The sequence below is a fragment of the Equus quagga genome, chromosome 3, assembly GCF_021613505.1.
Source record: "Equus quagga isolate Etosha38 chromosome 3, UCLA_HA_Equagga_1.0, whole genome shotgun sequence".
In the NCBI taxonomy this organism is placed as follows: domain Eukaryota; kingdom Metazoa; phylum Chordata; class Mammalia; order Perissodactyla; family Equidae; genus Equus; species Equus quagga.
In genome coordinates this window covers 112597609-112621556 of record NC_060269.1, presented here as the reverse complement: position 1 = coordinate 112621556, position 23948 = coordinate 112597609, and the positions used below count along the sequence as shown (strand labels likewise).

Sequence of the window (23948 nt, the reverse complement as noted above, 5' to 3'; positions counted from 1 at the left end):
GCTTCTCTTTGCACTTAACAACTGACTGCTTTGGGTCTGTGTGTGGGACCATGTGTTCTTCTTAGTATCAAAAGGAAGAAAAGAACGCTGCCTCTCTTCCAAAGCTGGTTCTACTCTTTGTTAAAATCGATTTTCTTTGATCCTGAACATGTGTGGAAAGAGCAAGGTCTTCGTCTTTTTCTACTGAATTAAAGTGACCCACAGTCTTTGTCTGATGTCACCACCACAAAAGGCCACTCCCCAGAATGCAGCTCAGTCCCATGGGTCTGGTTGGGGGTTGGGGGTTGGGGGGGGCGGTCTCAGAGTCTGGTAAACACAGGTGCACCCCATCGACTTTTGATCGTCTAGCCGGTACTTTGCAACTGCAGATAAACAGCTGTTACTCTTACTGCTGCTGCTGCTGCAGACTGTGAAGGGCCAGCAGGTCAGGGGGCATTGATTAGAATTACTTCCTGGCTACAGACATTCTGGGAAGACACTAGGCTTTTCACAAGAAAGGCCAGAAGGTGACAAATATTAGAACTCAGAGACCTATTTAATCGCTCTTATCTCTGTGGAATGGGAATAAAATCCTCCTTTTTTCCCAGTAGGTAGATTGTTGAGCAATGTTGAGTCTTTTAATTATAAAACATTTTATTATAAAATAATTATTTATTCAGATGAAATTCATATAACATAATATTAACCATTTTAAAGTGAACAATTCAGTGGCATTAAGTACTTTCACGGTGTTGTATAACCACTGCCTCTATCTTGTCCGCAAACATTTTCATCATCCCTAAATTACACACCATACCCGCTTGACAGTTACTCCCCATTTCTTCCTCCTCTCAACCCCTGGCAACCACCAACCTGCTTTCTCTCTCCATGGATTTACCTTTTCTGGCTATTTCGTATAAATGGAATCACACAACATGTGACTTTCTGTGTCTGATAGAACGTTTATTTTTAATTACATTTATTTTTTCCATCTTCTCTGATCACTATGCTGGGAGCGCTCGGGTGCCGCCAGAGTGTTACCATCACTCTAATTAGGACCTCCCAGAAGCAAACCTCTTCAGGAATACCTGCTCCAGTTCAGTTGCTGGTGGATTTCTCTTCATGAGACAAATAGGAGTTTAGAATAAAGTTACTGAGTTTGCAAGCATATGAGGAATTCGACTTTACCTATTTTCCTTCTATCCTGAGGCTCAATCCCCTTCGACATCCTTTCCCCCCCATCTGCAATTTATGTCATTGTCTAGTGGTCTGAACACCCATTTATCCCGTCATCCAGATGCACCTGTAATTGATATCTTGGCATTGGGGTAGATAGAGATCATATTGCTAGCCGAGGCAACCAAGCAGAGTCTCCCCCCGGGGAGTTAAATGGATACCAGCCGTTGAAGATGAAAATTTGAGAAATACTTTACACTCTCTTCTCTGGGGAGGCCAGTCGTCCTCCCTCCTCCCTTCTCTCCCCGGTGAAACAGGGGCTGTTCAGGAAGGGCTCCGGGATGCAGGCAGCAGAGGCTTGAAATGAGATTCCTCTCTCCATCTGCCAGACGTAACCCAAGATAAGTTGCACAGATGAAGCTGGCAGAGAAATGGGGAACTGAATGGCAAACAAGGTGCTGAGGGGACCAACCTTCTAGATAAATCCTTTTGCAGGAGCAAAAGAGTCTGCTGGTCTAATAATGCAGAACCCAAGAATTAAATGGGTGTAGGGCTAGTGGTTCAGTGAATGCAGCCTCTGTAAGTCTCTTTTCCACAGACCTCCTGAGAGTTATTAGCATGCCCTGTGGGATGACAGTTAAATACAGGACAAATTATGACTTGTCTCTCTCAAATGGTGATTATCATGTACCGTATTATGTGCTAGGTCTGACTGAATCATCAGCTATCTGCTCCAAGAATCTCTCTTCTAGGAGCTTGAAAATACCACCTTTAGAGTAACTAATGGCTTTGTCGGCATATAGCCGAGTGACAGGTGGGGGCTTTTTTGTTGATTCCGTTCCCTTCTCTCCCTCCCTCCCTCCTCCTCTCATGTCTCCCTCCGTCCCACCCTCCATTAATGTGTATGGAACTTGTTTTGTGCCAGACACTGTGCTAAGGGCTAAGGCTGTGAACTAAGACCCTGCCATCCAGGAGTTCATGGTCCCTCCCTCCTTCCTGTTATCTCTGCTGCTTTACGTTCTCCTGCTGTTACAGACACCTGTAAGTAGTTGTATCCTTGTCTGTTTCCCATAGTAGGAAGTAGCTTCTAAAGGTCAGAGTCCTGCCTGCCTTGGAGCCACTGAATCCAGCATTGCCCTGGCAAAACTTTATTGAATTGAATTCAGATATGTAAACAGGTAACCGGATAAAATGTGATTAGTGATATTTGAGAGAGTTTTGCACAGAATGCTGAGAAGCACAAAGGGCAGAGTAAACAACTGCCAAAGGGAGCCAGAGGGCCTCCGGGAGGAGCCATTTGATCTGTCTTGAAAGATGAGGAGGTGTTTGCCGGGCAAACGGGGGGCCACAATCTCCAGAGGTCACAGCTACGACAGAGTGTTTCCTGGGAGGGGCCCTTTGATCCTCTAAATCCTGCCCTTTCTTTCCTTAATGAAACCAGAAAAGAAGTGCTTGATTCTCCACTAGCTTTGGATCCAGCTCTGGGACCATATACGCACCTTTCCAGAAAGTGATGAGCCTTCTTTATTCTAGAGGCTAAAAGCCCCGCCCCCACCAAAAAAAAAAATCTATTGAATTCCTTAATGCCTAAAATGCCACCTGCGTATTTTAATCTTCCTTTTCCTTATTGAAATAAATAAAAAATATTTTATTTCCTTTTCTAAATTGGCTCAGGTGGAGCCATGATCCACTTCCATGATCCTTTCACCATTTCAACAGACATACAGTGAACACTTCCCACAGAAAAGGCACAGCTCTGGAGTCCAGCCTCACAAAGGACAGAGATGGTTTCTGCTCCCAGGGAGACTAAAATTGACACCAAACAGGAAGCTAACGTCAGCACAGAAATGATCCTCCTCTCCTGTTTACAATCAAGGCGAAGTCTTTGGTTACATCCAGGCACGCAGAATTGGCATTGAAACTTTTTGAAATAGAAGACTAATTCTGAAGTTTAGAAGTCCGAGGCACGATGAAGAAAGCTATACTTACCCCTGGAAGATTTACCAGGAAAAGGAAAAAGCATCTTCAGTTGAGACTTTACTGGGTGTAATTTTTAAGAAACCTCAGAAAATCTATTCCATGCAGAGAAATACTCCCAAAAGCAACATTTAAGACAGAACTTAAATTTTATATTATTTGGGTATATATACTTAGGTATTATAAAAGCATCTATCACTTTATTTTCATTTATTTGTGATAAATTTTGGTGTTTTTGTCGGACTTAAGGATTTTCTAGAGATGGAGTCCTGGTTTATAATTCTGATTATCATACAGATAAGGATGTGGCTTACCAAGGCTTGTCCTGTTTTCTTCATCTAGGAGAAACTTAGTGCTTGAGGTAAGGCTGCTCACCCTGATGCTGCCACTTCAGAATGCCCTCCCTCTTCTCTCTCTCTTTCTCTCTTGTCATTGGCCTAGCTGTCCTTAAAGGGAAATTCAAATGCCAGCCCTTCCATAATTCATTCTCTGACACCCCACTCTGTACACGTGATTTGTTTTTTTCCTCTGTATTGCCACAGCAGCTTATCCCCGCCCTCCCATACACACACACAGAACCAGACATTTTCTACCTCCTCTATAATTTTTGGTAAATATGTTATATCCCCTGCTAAAAAATGATAATTTCCTTGGAGTCAGTGATACTTTTCTTATGTCTTTTTTTTTTTTTTGAGGAAGATTAGCCCTGAGCTAACATCTGCTGCCAATCCTCCTCTTTTTTGCTGAGGAAGACTGGCTCTGAGCTAACATCTGTGCCCATCTTCCTCTACTTTATATGTGGGATGCCTACCATAGCATGGCCTTCTGAGTGGTGCCATGTCCACACCCAGGATCTGAACCGGCGAACCCTGGGCCGCCAAAGCTGAATGTGTGCACTTAACCACTGTGCCCCTGTGCCGGCCTTCTTATGTCTTTGTATCTCATTCTCTCCTCCCTCATCCCAGAAATCTAAAACGAGGCAATAGGGCTGTGTTCCTTCTGGATGCTTGAGGGGAGAATCCTTTTCCTTGCCTTTTCTTTTGTTTTTTTTTTTAAAGGTTTTATTTTTCCTTTTTTTCCCCAAAGTCCCGCTGTACATAGTTGTACATTTTTAGTTGTGGGTCCTTCTAGTTGTGGCACGTGGGATGCCACCTCAGCATGGCCTGATGAGTGGTGCCATGTCCGCGCCCAGGATTCGAACCACAGAAACCCTGGGCCGCCGAAGCAGAGTGCACGAACTTAACCACTTTCCCACCGGGCGGCCCCTTCCTTGCCTTTTCTGGCTTCCAGAGGCCTCCTGCCTTCCCTGGCTTGTGGTGCTGTCCTCTGTCTTCAAAGCCAGCAGCCTATCATCTTCCAGTCATTCTCTCTCTCTCTGACTTCTGCTTCTGTCACCACATCTCCTCCTGTGACTCTGGACACCTTTGCCTCCCTCTTAAAAGAACGGTTGTGATTGCATGAGGCCTACCTGGAAAATCCAGGATCATCTTCCCATCTCAACATCCTTCACTTAATCACATCTGCAAAGTGCCTTTGGCAGGAAAAGTATACATTCACAGTTCTGGGGACTAGAAAGTGGCCATCTCTCGGGACCATTATTCTACCTACCCTAGGACATGTGTTCTTCTGTACTTAGGGGAATAAGCCCTTCATCCTCAATAGAGATCCGTGGAATACCACAACCACCACTTACAACATTATTTCTAAGGGAAAATGATTTCTGAATTGTGGTACAAAATAAATTCACATCTGTGATACACAACCATGGTTAAACTGTGAACTCTTTTTTTTTTTTCTTTTCTTTTTTTGAGGAAGATCAGCCCTGAGCTAACATCTGCTGCCAGTCCTCCTTTTTTGCTGAGGAAGACTGGCCCTGAGCTCACATCCGTGCCCATCTTCCTCTACTTTATATGTGGGACGCCTACCACAGCATGGCTTGCCAAAGGGTGCCATGTCCGTACCTGGATCCAAACCGGCGAACCCTGGGCCGCCAAAGCAGAATGTGCAAACCCAACCGCTACGCCACCAGGCCAGCCCCAAACTGTGATCTCTTTGTATAGCAACCTCAGCAGTTATAACAATAAAAACCACTAATGGCCATCTTGTACGTGAATCTGCTTAAACTGTCTTCTCTCACCATCCCAGATATATAGCCCTTGTTTGCACAATACATCAGACAAATCGTATGATAGAACTGCCCAGTAGGATTTTTTTCCTGTCAGAGTTTTTTTAAGATCTTTTAAATTGTACAGTCATGTGCTGTATAACAACATTTCAGTCAACCATGGACCGCATATACGATGATGGTCTCATAAGATTAGTACCGTATAGTCTGGGTGTGTAGTAGGCTATACCATCTAGGTTTGTGTAAGTGCACTCCGTGATGTTCACACAATGCAGAAATCACCTAGTGATGCATTTCTCAGAACATATCCTCATTAAGTGACACATGACTGTATATAAATGTGACCCCACTATACACTGAAAGAAGAGCAAAACTCATCATTTTGTAATGAGTTTACTGTTTGTTCAAGAAGGTGTACTGTGCTGGCAGTCTTAGTTTTAAGCATGTCACGCCCACTGCCCAGTAAACTGCTGCACCGTCTATTCAATACTGCAGTCACTAAGTAGAGCATCATACAAATGTTAAAATGGAAACATAGTATCTGAGGAGGTTAATAATGTTGTGAAGACTTGTGGGAAGAAGTTGACCGTGAGGAGGAGTAGAGAAAGGAGATGAGAGATGAAAAGAAAGATGACGAAGGGATAGAAAAATGACTTGAAGTCTAACATATGTCACGTTTTAAAAGACTTTGGTTCAAAAAACATAAACATTGTCCTATGCAGAGGAAACCAAGGGAGATATTTGATTTCAAATAAATAGAATGAAAAGACTTTTTCCTGGTCTCAAAAAAGGGAACATTTTCTTACAAAATATAGGCACAAACGATCTTTGAAATTCCATATGGAATTGTATCAGCCGTTAAAGGGGAGTGGCGTAAGATTGATTAATACCAGGCTCCCTTCACTCCACACAAACAACACTATCTCATACGGCTGTGAGTTCCTCCAGGGCAGGGCCAGGGTCTGATTCATCTTTGTGTCCCCAGGCCCTAGCACATGGTTTGGCATATTGTCATCATGTTTGTTGAACACCAAGTAAAATGATTGCCGAGTTAGTCCCTTCCTGCATAACACAGCACTGATTCATTTGGAGGAAATTATTTAAAAGAAGTTGACAAGAGAAGGAATGTATGAGAAAAGAAAAATAAAAAATATATTATGAAGTAGGCTATTGAGATTTTCAGAGGACATAGCTGGAAATTTTCTTCATTCCTAAATTGTTCGTTTCACTATAGCATATAATTTTCCATCAAAAAACGTATGCACTATGAGCAGACAACAACAAAAGTATATTGGGATTCGGATGTTGATATTAAGGAGTGAGAATCATTCATTCCTCAACTAAATTGCAAATTGCTACTTGTTGTATGCCCACTGTTGTATACATAATCTCAGGGAGGCACTTGCACATAATCAGATTGGCAAATACTAAATCAAAGAATGCTTATGGGCTACTTTGTTTTATTTAGAAGATCAGGAGGAAGAGTTTCTATTTTTCATATTCCAGTACTGGAGCATTCTTGATCCTGCCTCTGTTGAGATTATCAATTTGCTAGGGACAGATTTATGACTTACGCTTCTTTTTCTATCCCTGATTTGCATAGTTTGATATTGTGGGCTTCATGGGCACCCAGTAAGTAAAATATATGGAAAAATATACCAGTATGAGCACTGTAAAGTTAGCGTGGGTAGGCACAAAATGATTAGAAATACATTCTCATATATAGTAAACTATATTGATGTATTTTCCAAACTCTTTGCTAACGTTCCATGATCAGATGGGTAGACTGTAGAAGACAAATTCACAGGCAATACTTTACAGGATACAGTGGCAAGAGATACTATAAAAGAAAACATGAAGCTGATTTCAGGTCAATCCAACAGAGGACATTTGTAAGTCAGGCCCAGGAAATTGCATTCAAAAGCAATATTGTGGCATTCACAGCAATATGACAGTGATAACAAAGAAAAAAGTAGCAAAGCTTCAGAATAACCAGTTCTTCAGTGGTGATGGATTTAAGATTAGCACTAACAGAGTAATTCAGCTAAGAAAGCAGCTAAGAGGTACATAAAAGGAATCAAAATTGAATAAGGAACCATTAATGTTATAGCTTATGTTTCACAGGTAAGCAAAATGAGAAGTAAAATCATAGGAAATCGGGATAGTTCTCTGAAAGTGAGTTGACCTCCTCCAGTGGTTCGAACCTCCTACACAGATCTGGCTAAGTCTAAATGGAGACATGACGTTCATGCTGAGTCTGTGGTCATTGTTGTAGCGACAAATTCAAGAATGTTAAGAGAGGGATGGAAGTAATAAATTTAGGAATTTTTAAAGGAAGAGACTCTTAAGTTGTAATGTTGATGAAAGGTGTAAGAAAATTATTCAGTTTTGTCTTTCTACTTGAGATTTTTCATGGATGATATGATTCCTTTAATAGAAGAAGACTTTGGAAAGGAACAGGTCGTGTAAAGGATATTTTGAGTTTAAGGAAATACTTAATACTGTGATGGAGAAGCAGGGAGGATGTGCAGTTTGCTTAGTATAGCCACTGTGCCAGGATATGGGAGTTTCAAGGTGTACAGAAGGGTGTAGTCAACACATGGCTGTAAATATGTAGGAAAAAGATGTACGCAAGCTTCATGGCAAAATGTTGTAAGAAATAGCTGATAAAGCTATACAAATTACAAAGATCAAAAGTTTAAAGTTTACAGAAATGCAAAGAAATGAATGCTTCAAAAATGTGGTTGGGGTCTGGCCCCGTGGTTTAGTGGTTAAGTTTGGCACACTCTGCTTCAGCAGCCTGGGTTGGCAGGTTTGGATCCCAGGTGCAGACCTACACCATTTGTCAGCCATGCTGTGGCGGTGACCCACGTATAACGTAGAGGAAGATTGGCACAGATGTTAGCTTGGGGCTAATCTTCCTCAAGCAAAAAACAAAAACAAAAAAAAGAGGAAGATTGGCAACGGATCTTAGCTCAGGGCTAATCTTCCTCAGCAGAAAAAAAAAAAAGAAAAAATGTGGTTGGTACTTGAAGAAGTGTGAGAAAGATTAAAAATATACGACATTATGGTATTAAGACAATTTAGGTGATTACTTATACCAATAGGAAGATGAGTGCCAAAGGAACTGTGGGTGTAAGCAAGAAAAGCACATGAAGTTTAATTTTTCTAAAGAAACAGAACTTAGAATGGAAATGTGTTATATCTGGTAAAACAGGAAGATAAAAATTGACCTTATATAAATTCAAATGTTTAAAAAATTATTTTTGCCTTAGTTTATCAATTCAGGATATTTTTCCCCTAATAAACAACCTCTTTGAGAATGAATGTCTACAAAGAATTTTGAGTTACTTGGAAAATAATACAGGAAGAAAAGAAAAATCATCATCATCTTCGTCATCATCATTATTATTATTGTTTTATAAACCTGTTCTCTCATCTGACAATATTATGAGAAATTGTACTGGAATAGCAGAATACAAAATCTTTGGATATTAGAGAGCATTTCTGAAACAGAAGAGATGAGGTGTGAGAGGATTGTAAATTTGGCAAGATATATTTTTCTTAGGCATAGTTTGGGAGTTATGCAGTTTCAAGCAGTGTAAACATTGAGTTTATTAATACAGTGAAAGAAAGCATCCCTGAACTCACTTACCTTTCCTTTTCAGGTGTGAGGAATACACTGAACTTCTCCCTCAGGGCAGGGGTCAGCAATTTGATCGAGGCTGTAATTCAGTGAATGTGCGGTTTTTATAGACTGTGAAATGCCATCATAATCTCAGTGTTTTATTACAGGTATCACTTTGTTCATCTTTTACATTTTATTGCATATTATATGCACCAACATGATGAAAGGTAATGTGCTTTCTTTCCCTGAAGTCGGAGGTGTAGGACAAAATTGATGGCATAAGGGTAGGGCACTTTTTTTCCCAGTTTCATAAGGTTTGTGCTCATAGACTGCATGCTGTACTTTCTATTTCAGTAACATTTAACAAAATCATGGCCATGGAGGAAACTAAACTTATACAGAATGTCCACAGTGAGGCTCTGAGTGCTGATGGTTCAGGTATGGTACAAAGGCTACCCTGAGTTGCAAATTAAAGAGACAGAAGCCATCTTTTCCCTGTTGTTTTTAGTGTACAAAAATACCTGGATTTAACCATAAATAAGTGGTACAGTAATCTCAACTGTCTAGGACACAGTGAAGCACCCAGCTGTAAGGAAAACAAAGCAAAGCAAAGACAGCTAAAACAGATGCCAGTCATCCTCTGAACTCCTGGGGGAGCAGTCTAGGCTTTTGCTAGGCACTTAGTGATTCTCTCTTCACATACGATTCTATCATACTTGACTAATTTCCTGTCTCACAGGCACAAGAAACAATAAATTAGAAAGGAGAAGGAATTATGAGACTCACCGACCTAATAAGAAGTGACAGTAAAAATGTGAAAGGAGGCAGAATACTTATTTAAAAACAGGCACAAAAATGTTTTAAGGCAGAAAGATCATTGAGAGAAACAGACCATCCTGTGTCCTTCATTTTCCCCTCTAGACATCATGGTCCTGAGACATCACGAACAGTTTACAATCCTATTCAATGTATAATCTATTATAGAAAAACTTCCATTCAAAATGCCTTAATTTTAAAAAATTTTAATACTGATCGGGATAACATTTAGTTAACCTGTTTTGTTTTGGGGGACAAAATTAGGCTCAGAGACTGAGACTGTTTTTGCCAAATAGTTTATTTAACGCAGGTTTGCTATGGGATTTATGATAGGTTGATAAGCCAAAATAGCATACAGGATAATCTCTCTTAATAAGCCAATAAAGAAATAATATACTTCAAAGCAATGATAGATTAATCACACTATTGTTCCAGGCAAGAGGAGATGAAAGGAATAAAGTCCAAATTCAATCGAGGTGTATCTTTTTATTTGAGTAGGTACTTGGGAGAGATGGCTAAACCAACCGAGAGCTGGCTTCCAGCTGCCAGCGCAGAATAAAAGTCTCCTGTTGCTAGAGCTCGTTGCTAGGGAACGGTTGGCGCTGGTGTCAGTGGGCAAGATAATCTTTGTGGGGCCCACTGCTGGCTTTCCACAACTGATAAGGGAGTCGCCCTGACCACAGGAGAAGCTAGTGTCCCAAGGTCTTCAGAGAGTTTGTTTAGGTCAGCAAAGAGTGCGTTGCCCAGGCAGAAACTCTCGAACAAGTCTCACCGACTCTGGGTATTCATAGGCTAAATGTCCCCTTGCCTAGTTGCTTCTCCACATGTTCATACTGATAAGCGCCCAGCAGCCTTGTCATCAGCTGAGCTACTGAGTTTTTATCAACACAACAGATGAGATGAAGACATCCTGACACAAATTACTTCATTCTTATGTCAAAACAACTTTGTTTTTTGTCTCTGTCATAAACAAGGGGATTAAAACAACTTCGCTTAAGTCATAAATAAGATTTGGAATCATATCAAACCAATACACAACATAACCTCATCCTTCAAAAATAGCATATAAATAAGAATTATCATATTATATTGCATTGAATGAGCCCTGAAATACGTCTATTTTCATTATTTGTGATCAGAACATTTTGATTTCAAACTCCCGTTTTTGATTTTTTTTTTTTTGGCAGAATTCCTTCAAATGAGTTACAGGGAGACTACCCCGTAATTGGGTTTACCTCACGTTTCTTGGCAGAAATGAAAAGGATATGTGTTTGGTTCATTCTTGCTGGTTAATTTCCTGGGTGTTACATGTTTTTGTTTATTTTATCCAGAGCAGAGTTGCTCTCTCTTTAAAAAAAAAAAGTAGATTGAAGATAGCTTATTTGGACGTTATAGACTATTCCCTTTGAGAAAGTAGATATCAAAATTAGGGTAAACAAGAGCTTTGGCAGAGTTCTTCATTATGTCTGCACTCAGCTTCTCTTCCTCTGTGCCCCACCTCACCAACACACACCCTTGGGCCGATATGACTTGACAGTGTGTTTGTGAAAGCCTGGCCCCAGAATATTGTTCTGTGACTCATACCGTGATGCTTTTACAACATCTCTAGAGAGGTTACAAAGTCTGTTAACCTCCCTATTTCCTTATTGTGTAGAGTGAATTTTATTTTTTTAGGAAATGTTTTTTATTTTTCTTGATGAAGTGACTCCCTTTGACTCCATTATTTTTTGTCTTTCCTCGTTAGACATCACAAATTTACTTTGCTGTGTGATTCATCTACACAGTTCTATGATTGTTTGTTGTTATATGAGCTATAAAGGTTTTTCAGGTTTCTCTTACCTAAACCCCAAACAAACCAGATTTCATTTTTGGATTAGAGAAAAAAAATTATACTGCCATATATATAATGGCATTACAGCTGCCATATATTATAAGCTATTATTCCTTTGAGACATGAGAAGTTGTGCAGCCCATTGACCTTGAACCTCAAAAAGAAGAGAGAAGACACTTTCTCTTGAGAGAGTTTGTGTATCTTATGTCTTTGACACCAGAAGTTGGCTCTAGCGTTTTAATCTGGGAAGAAACAGACTCATCATGATCTCATTCCTACTCTCCTGTAATACAGCAAGATATTTCTATCTGTTCTTTGGATGGGGTTGGGGGTAGTATTTACTATGGAAATAGGAAGGAAAAAAAAGGAAAGAAAGTATGTGCTGAACCGTTAGTACCTGTGAAGAAATAGATCCATAAAACCTTCATAAACAGAGCTCCTATTCTCTACTTCTGGGCTTTTTTAAATTACCTACTGTGTACCAGGCACTGTGTTCTGTGCTGCTTCACAAGTGTCGTTTTTCTCAGAGCCATGTCCATGTCCTTTTAGTGTCCGTAAGAGAGAAAAAGAAAATTTTTCCCTTCCCCATGCTGACTTAAAAAAAAGAAGTCAGAGTAGAAGATTAGTGCTGTTAAAGTTGAAGGAGAAAATAAATGGCATAGAAAAAAATAATACACTTTACAATGAGACCAAAGTATTACCTCGGGTACTGGTTTTCATTTTGATGATTGGTGATTCAAATTTAGTAAAACCTGGGCAGCCATAGATCACTTAGGTTCCGTCAAAAGTTTCCTATGTTTTTTGTTCATCAAGTGGATTCCTTGTATTTCATCAGCTACCGGGTTTTTGTTTGTTTGTGTTTTGGTGGGCTCCTTCTCAGCTCCTCAGAGCAGAGAGGCATTTTGGGCAGGTCAGGCCCCACAGCTTGATGATAGCAGGCAAGACAAATCCTCAAGAAAGTTGCCTCCAGTCACAGATGCTCCTGCTAGGTTACACTATTGTGGGAAGGTGATCGGAAGACACAGCCGCTTGAATGAGATAGGCACACAAAGCCACTATCAAGGTAGCAAACTGAAATAGGAGAAATGCTGAAATTTTGTGGCAAATATTGTTTAAACCTTTTTCATGCTTGTAGCAGTGCGTTAATTTTGCTTTGAGGTATAGGCTTGGTTAGAGAGAACCTGGCATTTCTTTATGCCCTTAGTTTAAAGTCTAACCGATATTGATGTGATTTATCCCTCACTCCCTAAGAACTTCTCAAGTTTCCTTCCAGAAAGAAGTGTTCTCTTCCTTGATCTTCCAGGATCAGATTTACATCACTGAAAGTTAATTTAAACTTCTGACTTTTAGGATCCCAAGTTGAGAGTAGTGGCTCTTTGCATAGCCCCCACCACCATAACACAGAAATATTCTTTTGTTCCTATTCATGATTTGGGAATAAAAATGGATTTTATTTTTATTATTTCCTTTCAAAGAGTAGAAACTTTAAAACATTCAGAAGTCTATTTTTACCAAATTCATTATAATAAAGTAATTCCACTTGTATCTTGATGATTGCTCTGACGTCTTATTCAGCATCCTAGATGCAATATTTCTTGCAAGTTCTTCCTTTCTTTCTGATTTGGCATTCAAATAGAAAGTTCTAAAAGAATAGCTAGTCCCCAGAGTGCTCTTGGCCATTACATTGTGCTAGTGATCGATGGAATTAATTTATTCTCTGTAGCTTTTTAATTAACCTATAACTTAATTTTTTTTCCTATGAAATAGTTCTACACAACGAAATTCTCATTAATCATCAGCTGGGACCCTCAGAAGCTGAGCTAGAATAGAAAGAGAAGGAATGGATATCTCCTTCCCCAAATTAACACTGTTAATTGTAATAAGCATAGTGGGAGCATAGATCACTCTACACAGGATCCATAAGTTGCCCTAGGATAAAAGTCACCCAAAAGTTTTTGAATATGCTGACACTCATTTCACTGATACTCTAGGAAGCCACTTTCAACTAACTGCTCATCAGATATCATTGCCAAGAACAAGGCGTTGCAAGGAGGCTTGTCATGCTGTAGCTTTTATGTATTCTATTACCTTCCAGAACTTTCAGCATAAAATTAATGAGAAATTAACAAAGAATGCAGTTTAATTTTCTTTAAATACCCTTTTATTAAGAGCAAGTTTAGGTTCACAGCAAAATCAAGCAGAAAGTATAGAGTTTCCTGCCCCTGCAGTATAGTATTTTAACTTAAAATTTGACTTTTATAAAAATAACAACTTTATTGAGACATAATACACTTATCATTAAATTTACCGTTTTAAAGTGTACAATTCTGTGTTTTTTAGTATATTCACGGAGTTGTGCAACCATCACCACTCTCTTAATTTCAGAATTAAAATTTACTTTTAAATGATGAAATTAAAATACCATTTAGAGAATTTAAAGAAAAGGAGAAAAAACATCCCTCAAACTCAGTATTCTAACCAAACTCTTGCCATTTTTTTGTATATTTTATTTCAGATTTTTTTAACATCCAGATATTTTTACAAAGGATGAGGAGAGTATTCTATGTAATTATTTAAAAGTGTCCCGGTGAGAGTCGATGGCTCTGTCTCTTTAAGGCTGCTCACACTGTGGTGACGTGTGCTGTGGTTCTTCTTGCTGTGTGTACATATGAAATTATTCACGTGGAGAAAAGAACTTCATGGCTGTGTGTGCTGTGGTGTGATGCTTTCCATTAAGCCATCTCTCTTGATATTTGAACATTCCAGAGCACTGTTAAAGCTTTAGACTTTTGGTCATTAATAGTGGATAGATGTCTTTTATTCCTTTGTGTTATGGTGTGAAAATGTTAAAAGCTTAAGTTAATAAAGCTGGTATGTCTTTTGATGATGGTGTCCCCTCAGACTAAGGGCAGACTGGGCACTGGGCATTGTGAAGGACTCATTTCAACTAACATCAAGAAGTATTCAAGAGTGGAGCTAGCCCTGCTGGCTTAGTGGTTAAAGTTTGACGTGCTCTGCTTCAGTGGTCCTGGTTCGGTTCTGGGAGCAGAACCACACCACTCGTCTGTCAGTTGCCATGCTGTGGTGGTAGCTCACATTCAAGAACTAGAAGGACCTACAACTAGAATATATAACTATGTACTGGGACTTTGAGCAACAAGAGCAAGACAGTAGAAACACAGCCAGCGGATCCAAACACATTTACGGAAGTTTCACAAATGGGCAAAAAATATATGAAAAGATGCTCTGGGGATGTGAATGAAAACATTTTCTCTGGAATAGGATTAAGCACAGTTGGAAAAAGTGATAATGTTAAGTGCGATAAAGGACGTGAGCAATTATACACTACATGAGAGTGTAATTGATCGACCTTTTAAGAGGCTAATTTGATGGCATTTATTAAGATTAAAAATGTCTATCATCTTTAATTGAAGAAGAGCACTCTTAAAAATTTTGCAGATAATATCATTATATATAAAAATACACATACAGATGTTCATTGAAGCCATATTTGCAATAACAAGAAATTAGAAACAATATATTGCTCAATAATAAGAAAACTGGCTAAAAAATTATGGTTGAGACAGTCATAAAAAAGGACAAGATCCAAATATATGTACTGCCCAGTGCAGATGTGTGTGATATACTTTTATGTGAAAAAGTGGAAATGTTATCATCCCTTTTTTATTAAAAAAGGTATATTTGTGGATAAGTCTGTTTATATGTAGGAAAACTGGTGTTGGGGCATTTTGCTTTTTGTTTTACATGATTTTTTCAGTTAATTGGATTATGAGTGATTTTTGCTTTTTTTCCCCTGGTGTTTTTCAAACCCATAATTTGAAAAATTAAGTGACATTCTTAAGGCTTTCAAAGATGAAAGAATGCAACAATTTAGCTACGCTGTCAAAGTATTGCCAAATAGAAGTCATTAAGGAACTAGCTTTAATGAGTAGGTAAAAATGATTTCTAATTAGTATATTAGCAGTTTGTATGGAAAAAGATGTTTCTAAGGCACATAGAAATAGTTTTTACTCAGGTTAAATCTTTTGAAATAATTTTTATTTTTTCTAATCATAAAAGTAAAATATGATCATTATAAAGCATTTTGAAAAGAAGTAAGAATATAAAGAAAATAATAAAAATTACCTATGATTCTATCCCCTAGAGATAATAGTAGGCTAAGTCTTAAAATCTTATTTATGCTGTCAATTTGAAATTTCAGAAAGGTTGAATTTTCACCGTGAGAGTATGCTTCACCCTAATCACATGTCTAATTGCTGAATTAGTGCAGGGATACATAAAATCTGAATAAAGTTTCTTGAATGTTTCCTATAGGAAATTAGCTTTGGTAATATTACACATTGTAATAAGAATTTAAAAAGAAGGATAAAATGCTGAAAGATAGAAAGAAGTAGATAGGAGGGCAGACACATATGACAAATCCTAAATTTTCACATTATTAAGGAAGAGAGTAGAAGTGTCTGTGATCCAACCAGATGGTAAAGACGTTTCTCTTTGTCTTTCCCCTCATGCTGTCTTGTGCTGGCAGCCAACCGATAATCATTGAGGGGCTGGCAAGAGTGGAAAGGACTGTCACTCCCCTGGGGTACTTGTGTTATTTGGTACCTGGGGAGTAATTCTCTGAGGGACTCAAATCCTCACAATATGTTCATACTTGTAGGAGGAGTGATTGGATTACAAAGAACCATCCCAAGCTTCTCACCCCAGCAGTGTTATCGAAGTCTTCCCTTTTCCATGACACGTCCTGGGTATTCTGTAATTATCAGCCCATGTATTCCAGGTGGGTCTGGTCAGTAGCTTCTTAAAGCCCCTTCCTTCCTACACCCCCAAGTCCAGAACTGCATACGGAACTTCGCTCCCAGAACCTACAGCATTGAGTAGTTTCTATCTCCTCAGCACTTTACCATGCTATCTTCACCTTTGTTGTCGTCTCATGTTGTCAAGTTGGCTCTGACTCCTGGCGAGCCCGTGAATGAGTGATGTCCACACTGTCCTGTCCTCAACAGCCCTACTCAGCTCCTGTAGACTCATGCCTAAGGCTCTTTTATGGAGTCCGTCCATGTCATGTTTGGTCTTCCTCTTTTCCTGCTGCCTTCTACTTTCTGAGCATTATTGTCTTTCCCGAAGAATCCTGCCTTCTCCTGATGTGCCCAAGGTAGGGCAGCCTCAGTTTTGTCATTTTTTCCTCCAGCGATAGTTCAGGCTTAGTTTGCTCTAGGAACCCCTTGTTCGTCCTTCTGGCAGCCCAGGGTACCTGTAGAGCTCTCCTCCAACACCCTATTTCAAATGAATTGATTTTTTTCCTGTCAGCCTTCTTCATGTCCAGGTTTCACACCTGACCATGGTAATTGGAATACAAGGGTGTGGATGTTGTTGGCCTTAGTCTCTAATGACACTTCCTCACACTTGGTGATCTTTCCTAATTCTTTCATTGCTGTCCTCCCAAGTCTCAGTCTTCTCTTGATTTCTTGGCTGCGGTCTCCATTTCAATTGATGACTGAACCAAGGAAAACAAAATAACCATTTCAGTATCTTCATTGTCTACGTGAAAGTTGTGTAGTTCTTCTATGGTCATGATTTTGTCTTCTTGATGTTCAAATGCAGTCCTGCTTTGGCACTTTTTTCTTTCAGTTTCCTCAGAAGTTGTTTCATTTACTGCTTTCTGCCAGTAAGATGGTGTCATCTGCATATGTTCGATTGTTGATATTTCTTCCACTAATTTTCACTCTGTCTTCATCTGAGTCTAGGCCATTTTTTGGTATGACGTGTTCTGTATACAGATTAAACAGATAGGGAGATAAAATACACCCTTGTCTGACACCTTTGCCTAGAGGAAACCATTCTGTCTCTCCACATCCTGTCCTGACAGTGGCTTCTTGTCCATAATACGGGTTATGCATCAAGACAGTCAAGTGCTGAGGGACGCCCATTTCCTTCAGAGCAGCCCACAGCTTTTCATGATCCACGCAGTCAAAGGCTTTATTATAGTCTATAAAACATAGATTAATCTTCTTCTGAAACTCTTTGCAGCACTCCAGTAGCTAACAAATAATCGCACGTAGATCTCGTGCCTCTCCCTTTTCGAAATCCAACTTGGACGTCAGGCCTTTCTTGCTCCACATAAGGTAAAAGCCTTCATTGCAGCAGCTTGAGCATCACTTACCTGCATGGGAAACGAGAGCAGTGGTCCTATAGTGACTGCACTCCTTGGCGTCTCCTTGCTTGGGTATTGGGATACATAGTGAGTGTTTCCGTTCTGTAGGCCACTGTTTTGTTTCCTATATTTGTTGGCATAGTCTTGTTAGGACTTTGACAGATTCAGTCTCTGTGACTTGAAATAATTCTCTCAATATCCCATCTACCTCTGGTGACTTATTTCTTTTTAGTACTTTCAGGGCAGCTTTCACTTCACTTTTCTAAAATTACAAATTTTTCCTCATAGGAATCTTCTTCAAAGGAGTCTGTCATCCTTTCATCTCTTCTGTATAGATCTTCAGTATACTGTTTCCACCTTCCCTTTATTTTCTCCTGATTAGATATGTGCTTTCCTGTTGGTCATTCTGCATTCCTAATCTAGGTTTAAATTTTCCTTTGATTTCTTCAGTCTTCTGCAAGACACTTCCTATTCTTTCTTTTTTGTTGTTTTCTTCTATATCTTTGCGTTGGTCATTATAGTTCACCTTAAGGAATGGCTATATAACCTGTAGGGTCCAGTGCAAAATGAAAACGTGGGGCCTCTTGTTCAAAAATTAAGAATTTTAAGACAGTGCAAGCAAAGCATTAAAACAAATGCAGGGCCCTTTGGGACTGCACAGGTTACATACCTACGAAGCTGGCTGTGCTCACCTTAGCCTTACCTTCTGACCAGGGTATCCTGTTTCTGAGAGAGGGGACATAGATGGTACCCCCAATCATCCTCTTTCTTTTTTGAGTTCATCTAGTACTTACCTCCGTTGTGGGGCTACCAGCCTTCTAATCGTTGGGACAAAACTACTCTTTGAGAACCAGACACAGGTGTTGTAGAGGAGGAAAAAATTCTTCTTCCTTCTACCCTCCTTGGTTTTCCACCTGTGACCCTGTAAATTGGCCTGACAAAGACAGATTAATGAGGGAAAAGGGAAAAATAAACAGAAGTTTATTAACATGTGCATCACACTTACACATGGGAGTACCCAGAGATGAGTAACTCCACGGAATGGGTAGAAGTTGGGCTTATATGGTATCTTAGCAGAGGAACAATAAATTTTTAGAGAAGTGACTAGACAAAGGAAAAAGACTTCGAGTTTCTAGGGGCAGCAAATTGTTAAAAGGCAAATATATGGGGAAACTAATGGATGATAAGAGCTAGTTAGTAAGGTTTGTTGTGTAGATTTCTCTGGTGCATCTCTAGACTGGCGCAGGTCTAAAGTTGTCTCTGGTGGTTAACTTTTGTCCTTTCTGGTAGAAAGAGGAGGGGGCAGGGACACCTTTGTAAATTTATGTCCTGCTTTTAGGCAAATAGAGAGCAGAGAGCATTTCTTGTATCTACTTCCTCTCAGTTGCCTTCAGCTCAAAATAATCTTTATGCTAAAGTGGCATATTTTGGGGGTGGCATATTCTTGGGTGGCATTTTCTGCTATCCTACAGTGCCCTCTCTGGAAAGATGTAGCCCCATGGGCCCATGACTTGAAAACTTGTGCCTATTCACACAAGACTGCCTTTCCTTCAGGTGGACACAGCCCTATGCTACAGTACCTAGCCTGGCACTTGGTGAACGGCAGGAAAGCTGGATTTCATTCACCTCTAGCATACTTGGCTGGGCATCCTCATGCAGGGAGCAGCCTGCATAATCCTACATAATCACCTAGCCTAGGGAACAACCTGGCGCTCCTTTGTCACAGAGTGGCAAGATCTCTAGGCTAGAATGTCCTTTCTCCTTAATAGTTTACACATGACAGTCCACATCCCTTGATTTGGGGTCCTTGAGTACCGAGGCTTCTCTGGTTTGCCCTCTAGCCATAGCTCTTTGACCTTTTTATTGGTTATTTTTGCTCACTTATTTTTACCATTCCTTTTCTTATGATTAAGAATCGTCTATTATTGGGATCTGGCAATCCATCTACCCAGCTTCACTGAATGAGTTTCTTTAGCAGCAGGCAAACAGATTCATTAGACTCTCCCTTTATCTTTCTGTTCTAGGCTGATGGGTGGGGTTTTAGGTCTCATCCTAAGATGATATATGTTTAAACAGAGAAAAGAAATTAATGAGATAGAAGAAGAGAAAAATGAATCATTGTGATCTTTATAGTCTTTTGTAATTCCTGGCTACCTTTGCCTGAGAGTAAGCCAGGGAAAGATGAGGCCTGAGGTAAGAGAAGAAAAGAACAAGTGAAGTTGGGTTCTTAAGAGGGTTTTTTTTTGACTAGATTCTGACATTAAAAATTAAAAGGACGTCAGATTCCCTTTCTTTCCCCCACCCACCAAAAATAAATAATGCGCTCACCCAGAAAGAGTTATGGGACATAAAATCTGTTCATATTGGCCTTTTAAATCCCTGCGTATGTTCCTACCATGAAATGAGATGAGAGTGGCAGGAGAGCCGTGCTGGGCTGCTGTACGACCATCCAGACTGGTATTCAGATTCCGGTTCTGGCAAGGAATGGATTGAGGTGGGACAGGGGCTGTGGGGATGTACTTTAGAAGAGCTGAAATCATCCAAACTAGACTACTAGGCCCCCATGAACTTTCCAAAATTCTTTTATAGCCTGTTTAAATGTTTTGTTTGTATGCATGTATGTGTGTGTCTGTGAGCATGCATGTGTGTGAGCGTGCAAGCATGCACACAAGCATGTGTGTGTGTGTTGGGGACAGGACTGGAAGTTAAAAGTCCAGTACTCATTGTGGAAAAAAATACTTTCTTTTATTTATTTGCTTAGGTCCTCAGATTTGTTTGCCATTTCTGATGGCAGAAATTCAGGGTTTATGGTTTTGAAACAGATTACGGTATTCCCATGGATCAGTGTTGTATCTATGAACTTAGAGATATTCCATATGAACAGATTTATAAACAGATATACAATAAGTGTGCATGTGTTCTTGCTCACCTCTTCTCTGGATAAATCCAGAATTTATAGGAATGTGGGTTTCTCGCCATTAAAAATATTTAAGGCAGACTAGAAGAATATTTTCTTTGATTTTTATTTGGAAACTTCCTTTTACTCTCCCATTTTGTTTTGTTCTTGATAAAAGAATCAGACCTCTAGGTTAGTGTAAATTATTCTGTGCTTATTTTACTAGTTAGGAGGTAAGTTTGACCATAGAGAAGAGCAGGATCCAAAATAACTGTAACTTAGATACAGTTGAAGTTTATTTCTCTCTGGTTGACTGCTCAGGGTAGACAGTTCAGGGACAATATAGTGGCTTTACTCCATAAGGACATCTGGGACCTAAGTTCCTTCTCCATGTTGCTTGGCCATCTCTATTGTGTGTGTTTCATCCATATGGTCCAAGACGACTTGCTACCACGTCCATGTCCTGTGCACCAGGATGGAGGGAGGGGAAGAAAAACAGCAGATGCCTTCCCTTTAGGCACACGTCCTAGAAGTTACTTGTATCCCTTTATTCAGAACTTAGCTGTAAACTTTTTAGCAGGTGGCTGGGTACCCAGCTGAAAATCTTGGAGTTCAGCATCATTGAGGAAAGGGAGACTGGATCCTGGGGCGTAGCTGTCAGTCTGTGAGATCATATTCTCTTTGAGATCATATTCTACTCATCACATTTTGAACCCAGAAGACTAAATGTTGTATGACATAATTAGCTTATTAAGAAGGGAGACACAAAATCTGACTTTAAATAGAAATGGCTTCCATATCATAAGTCGATTTTGATCATTTACCAGTGGCTGCCAGTGCTACTGTGTTAAGAAAGATTGAGGGCTATATTTGCACTGAGTAGGAAAGTAATTAGATGATCAATAAGTGATACCTTCCCTGGGCACAGGATAGGAGGACAATGTCATGTATTTGCTATCCTTAGTCTTAATTCAGAGAGCAACTCCTATAAAGTCATAGAGTCTACTGTAGGTAGCACTGTTAGGAATGTTTTCTTTCTTCCACAGTGGTTCATTCCACTGCCAGCAAGCAAGGTTTTAAATTTGGGGATGGGGTTGGGGCTTTATATATAAAGGAAGTACCACCCAGTGGAAAGGAAGGTTTAACTGAATGACCAATTGAATAAATTTTTAGAATACTCAGATAAACCCGAGGGCACTAAGAAAGCCACCCTTATGTGATCATACTCAGGGAAGAAAGTGTGAAAAACTGATTGATAAGAATCCGTTAATTTTCTCCTTGCTCTGAACTTGTTTATATGACTGAATTAGGAGTTTAAAATACTCTGTGTACTGAATGTTTTACTTTACCTTTCTATGTATCTCCTCTCTTCAGCTAGACTATGAGCTCTTGAGAAACAAGTCTAAATGTGACATCTCTGTGTCTCTGACAGTCTCTAGCATCTCTTACGATGCAAAGAGAGAGCGCAATAGATACTCATTGATTGCTCGATAGAAACCATTCGTGGTGCTCTGGTTAGCACTTTTTTTTTCCCAAGGAGTTTGCTCACTGCATAAGCATTACAATCCTCAATTTATCTTTCGGACACTGAGGTTGAAGGTGACTAAGTGAATTGTACCATCCCTTCCGGTGGTTCTGAATGCATTATTGATTAGCAGCAGAATTGACTAGCATAAATGGCAGTTGAGGATTTTCTTCCTCTCTTGTACCTTGTGTCGTTTTGGCAGGAGAAGTGAAGGGCAATTTTCAAGCTTCTCCAAGAGCTGCATGGTAAATAATTGCTGGATAAATTAATATCCTCTTCTAGATGAGAGCAAAACAAGGGGCCAGATCTGGCTGTCCTGATTTTGCTTTCCTTGTTCAGCCCACTGGCGGGAGTTGCCCTTGCTCTTGGTTCAGGTCCCAGCTCCTCCCTTGCTTGTCTGTAACTGTGAGTGAGTCATGGCAACCTTGCTGGTCCTCCTTTTTCCAACTGTCAAAAGAGAGATGAGTTGCCACCAGATGATGTCTTAAAGTGCCTCTGACTTCTGGAATGGAAGACGCTCTGGAAACCCAAAACGTTGCAATAAGTGGACTCTTTGCGTGATAAGTAACTCATTTTCTCTTCTCCCCTCAACCAAATTTTCTGCTGAGGTAAGTAATGTGGAGTGGGGTTTTTTTGTTTTTTTCTTCAGCTTTTAGTTCCTTTTGTGTATGTCTGGCCTTGTAATTGTGGTGAATAAATGCTATAATTATAACCCTTTTTGACAGCTCTGTAATTTAATTGTAATTTGCTCTGAGCATCTTTTTAAGACAATGATGAGTACTGAAGATGCAGCTGTTCCAGTTTCATCTGCTAAACTGACAGGAATGGTTGAAATCATAGTCCCAGCAACTGTGGGAACTTCTGATCTATTCAAGGCCAAATATAGAGATATACTCTGTGTGTGTGTGTGTGTGTGTGTGTGTGTGTGTGAGTGACCACTTTTTGTACCCTGGTTTGGCAAAAGTGGCTGTGTGGTAGTTAGAGAGAGGCATCATTTAAAATTAGCTTTTGCATAAATATGTAGATTATTCTGAAGAGGAAAATCTTTTGGATTTATTTCTGCAGTAAGCTATGTGTCTTCTGTTAACATTCAGAGGTGGTGCCTCTGTTAACCTGAACTTGATTCCTGGCAGCATTGGCTGGGGGTCCTGGAGACCCACTGGTCATCAGGTGTTGTATTAGTTTGCTAGGGCTGACATAACAGAGTTCCACAGAATGGGTGGCTTAAACAACAGAAATTCATTGTCTCACCGTTCTGGGAGCTAGAAGTCCAAAATCAAGGTGCTGGCAGGGTTGATTCTTTCTGAGTGCTGTGAGGGAGAAGCTGTTTCATTCCTCTCTCCCAACTTTCGGTAGCCTCACGTGTTCCTTGGCTTGGACGTGATGTTCTCCCTGTCTTCACATTGTCTTCCCTCTGTATGTGTCTGTGCAAATTTCCACTTTTTATAGGGACGTCAGTCATATTGGATTAGGGCACACCCTAAGACCTCGTTTTAACTTGATTACTTTTGTAAAGACCTTATCTCCAAATAAGGTCACATTCTGAGGTCCTAGGGGTTAGAACTCCACGTATCTTTTTGGGGGAGACAAAATTTAACCCATAACAGATGTCTCCTTGAACATGCAGGAATTTTCTTCCTATAAATTATGGCTGCAAATAATTGGAGCTTTTGGATGACTGCAGGAAGACTCTCACAAGAATTATTTATTTTATGGTGATACTGTTCCTTTCATTTATTTTGAGCTATAACACAGAGCAGTTAAATCTGCCGTCTTTCCTGATATTTGGCCAAGTAATGGTGGTGGAACCTGGTCTGCCT

General features: G+C 39.9%; 1 protein-coding gene across 6 annotated transcripts in view; it reads left to right on the top strand.

Moving 5' to 3' along the window:
• The window catches only part of CRACD (capping protein inhibiting regulator of actin dynamics), a 274637-nt gene that overhangs the window by 128123 nt on the left and 122566 nt on the right, over positions 1–23948 (top strand). Inside the window, exon 1 of one of the 6 annotated variants that reach the window (XM_046656404.1) lies at positions 22617–22736. The exons of the other annotated variants lie outside the window; for them this stretch is intronic. The gene's annotated coding sequence lies outside the window, so the exon portion shown is untranslated. Of the gene's footprint in view, positions 1–22616; positions 22737–23948 lie in introns of those variants that run through there. 6 annotated transcript variants of the gene reach the window in all.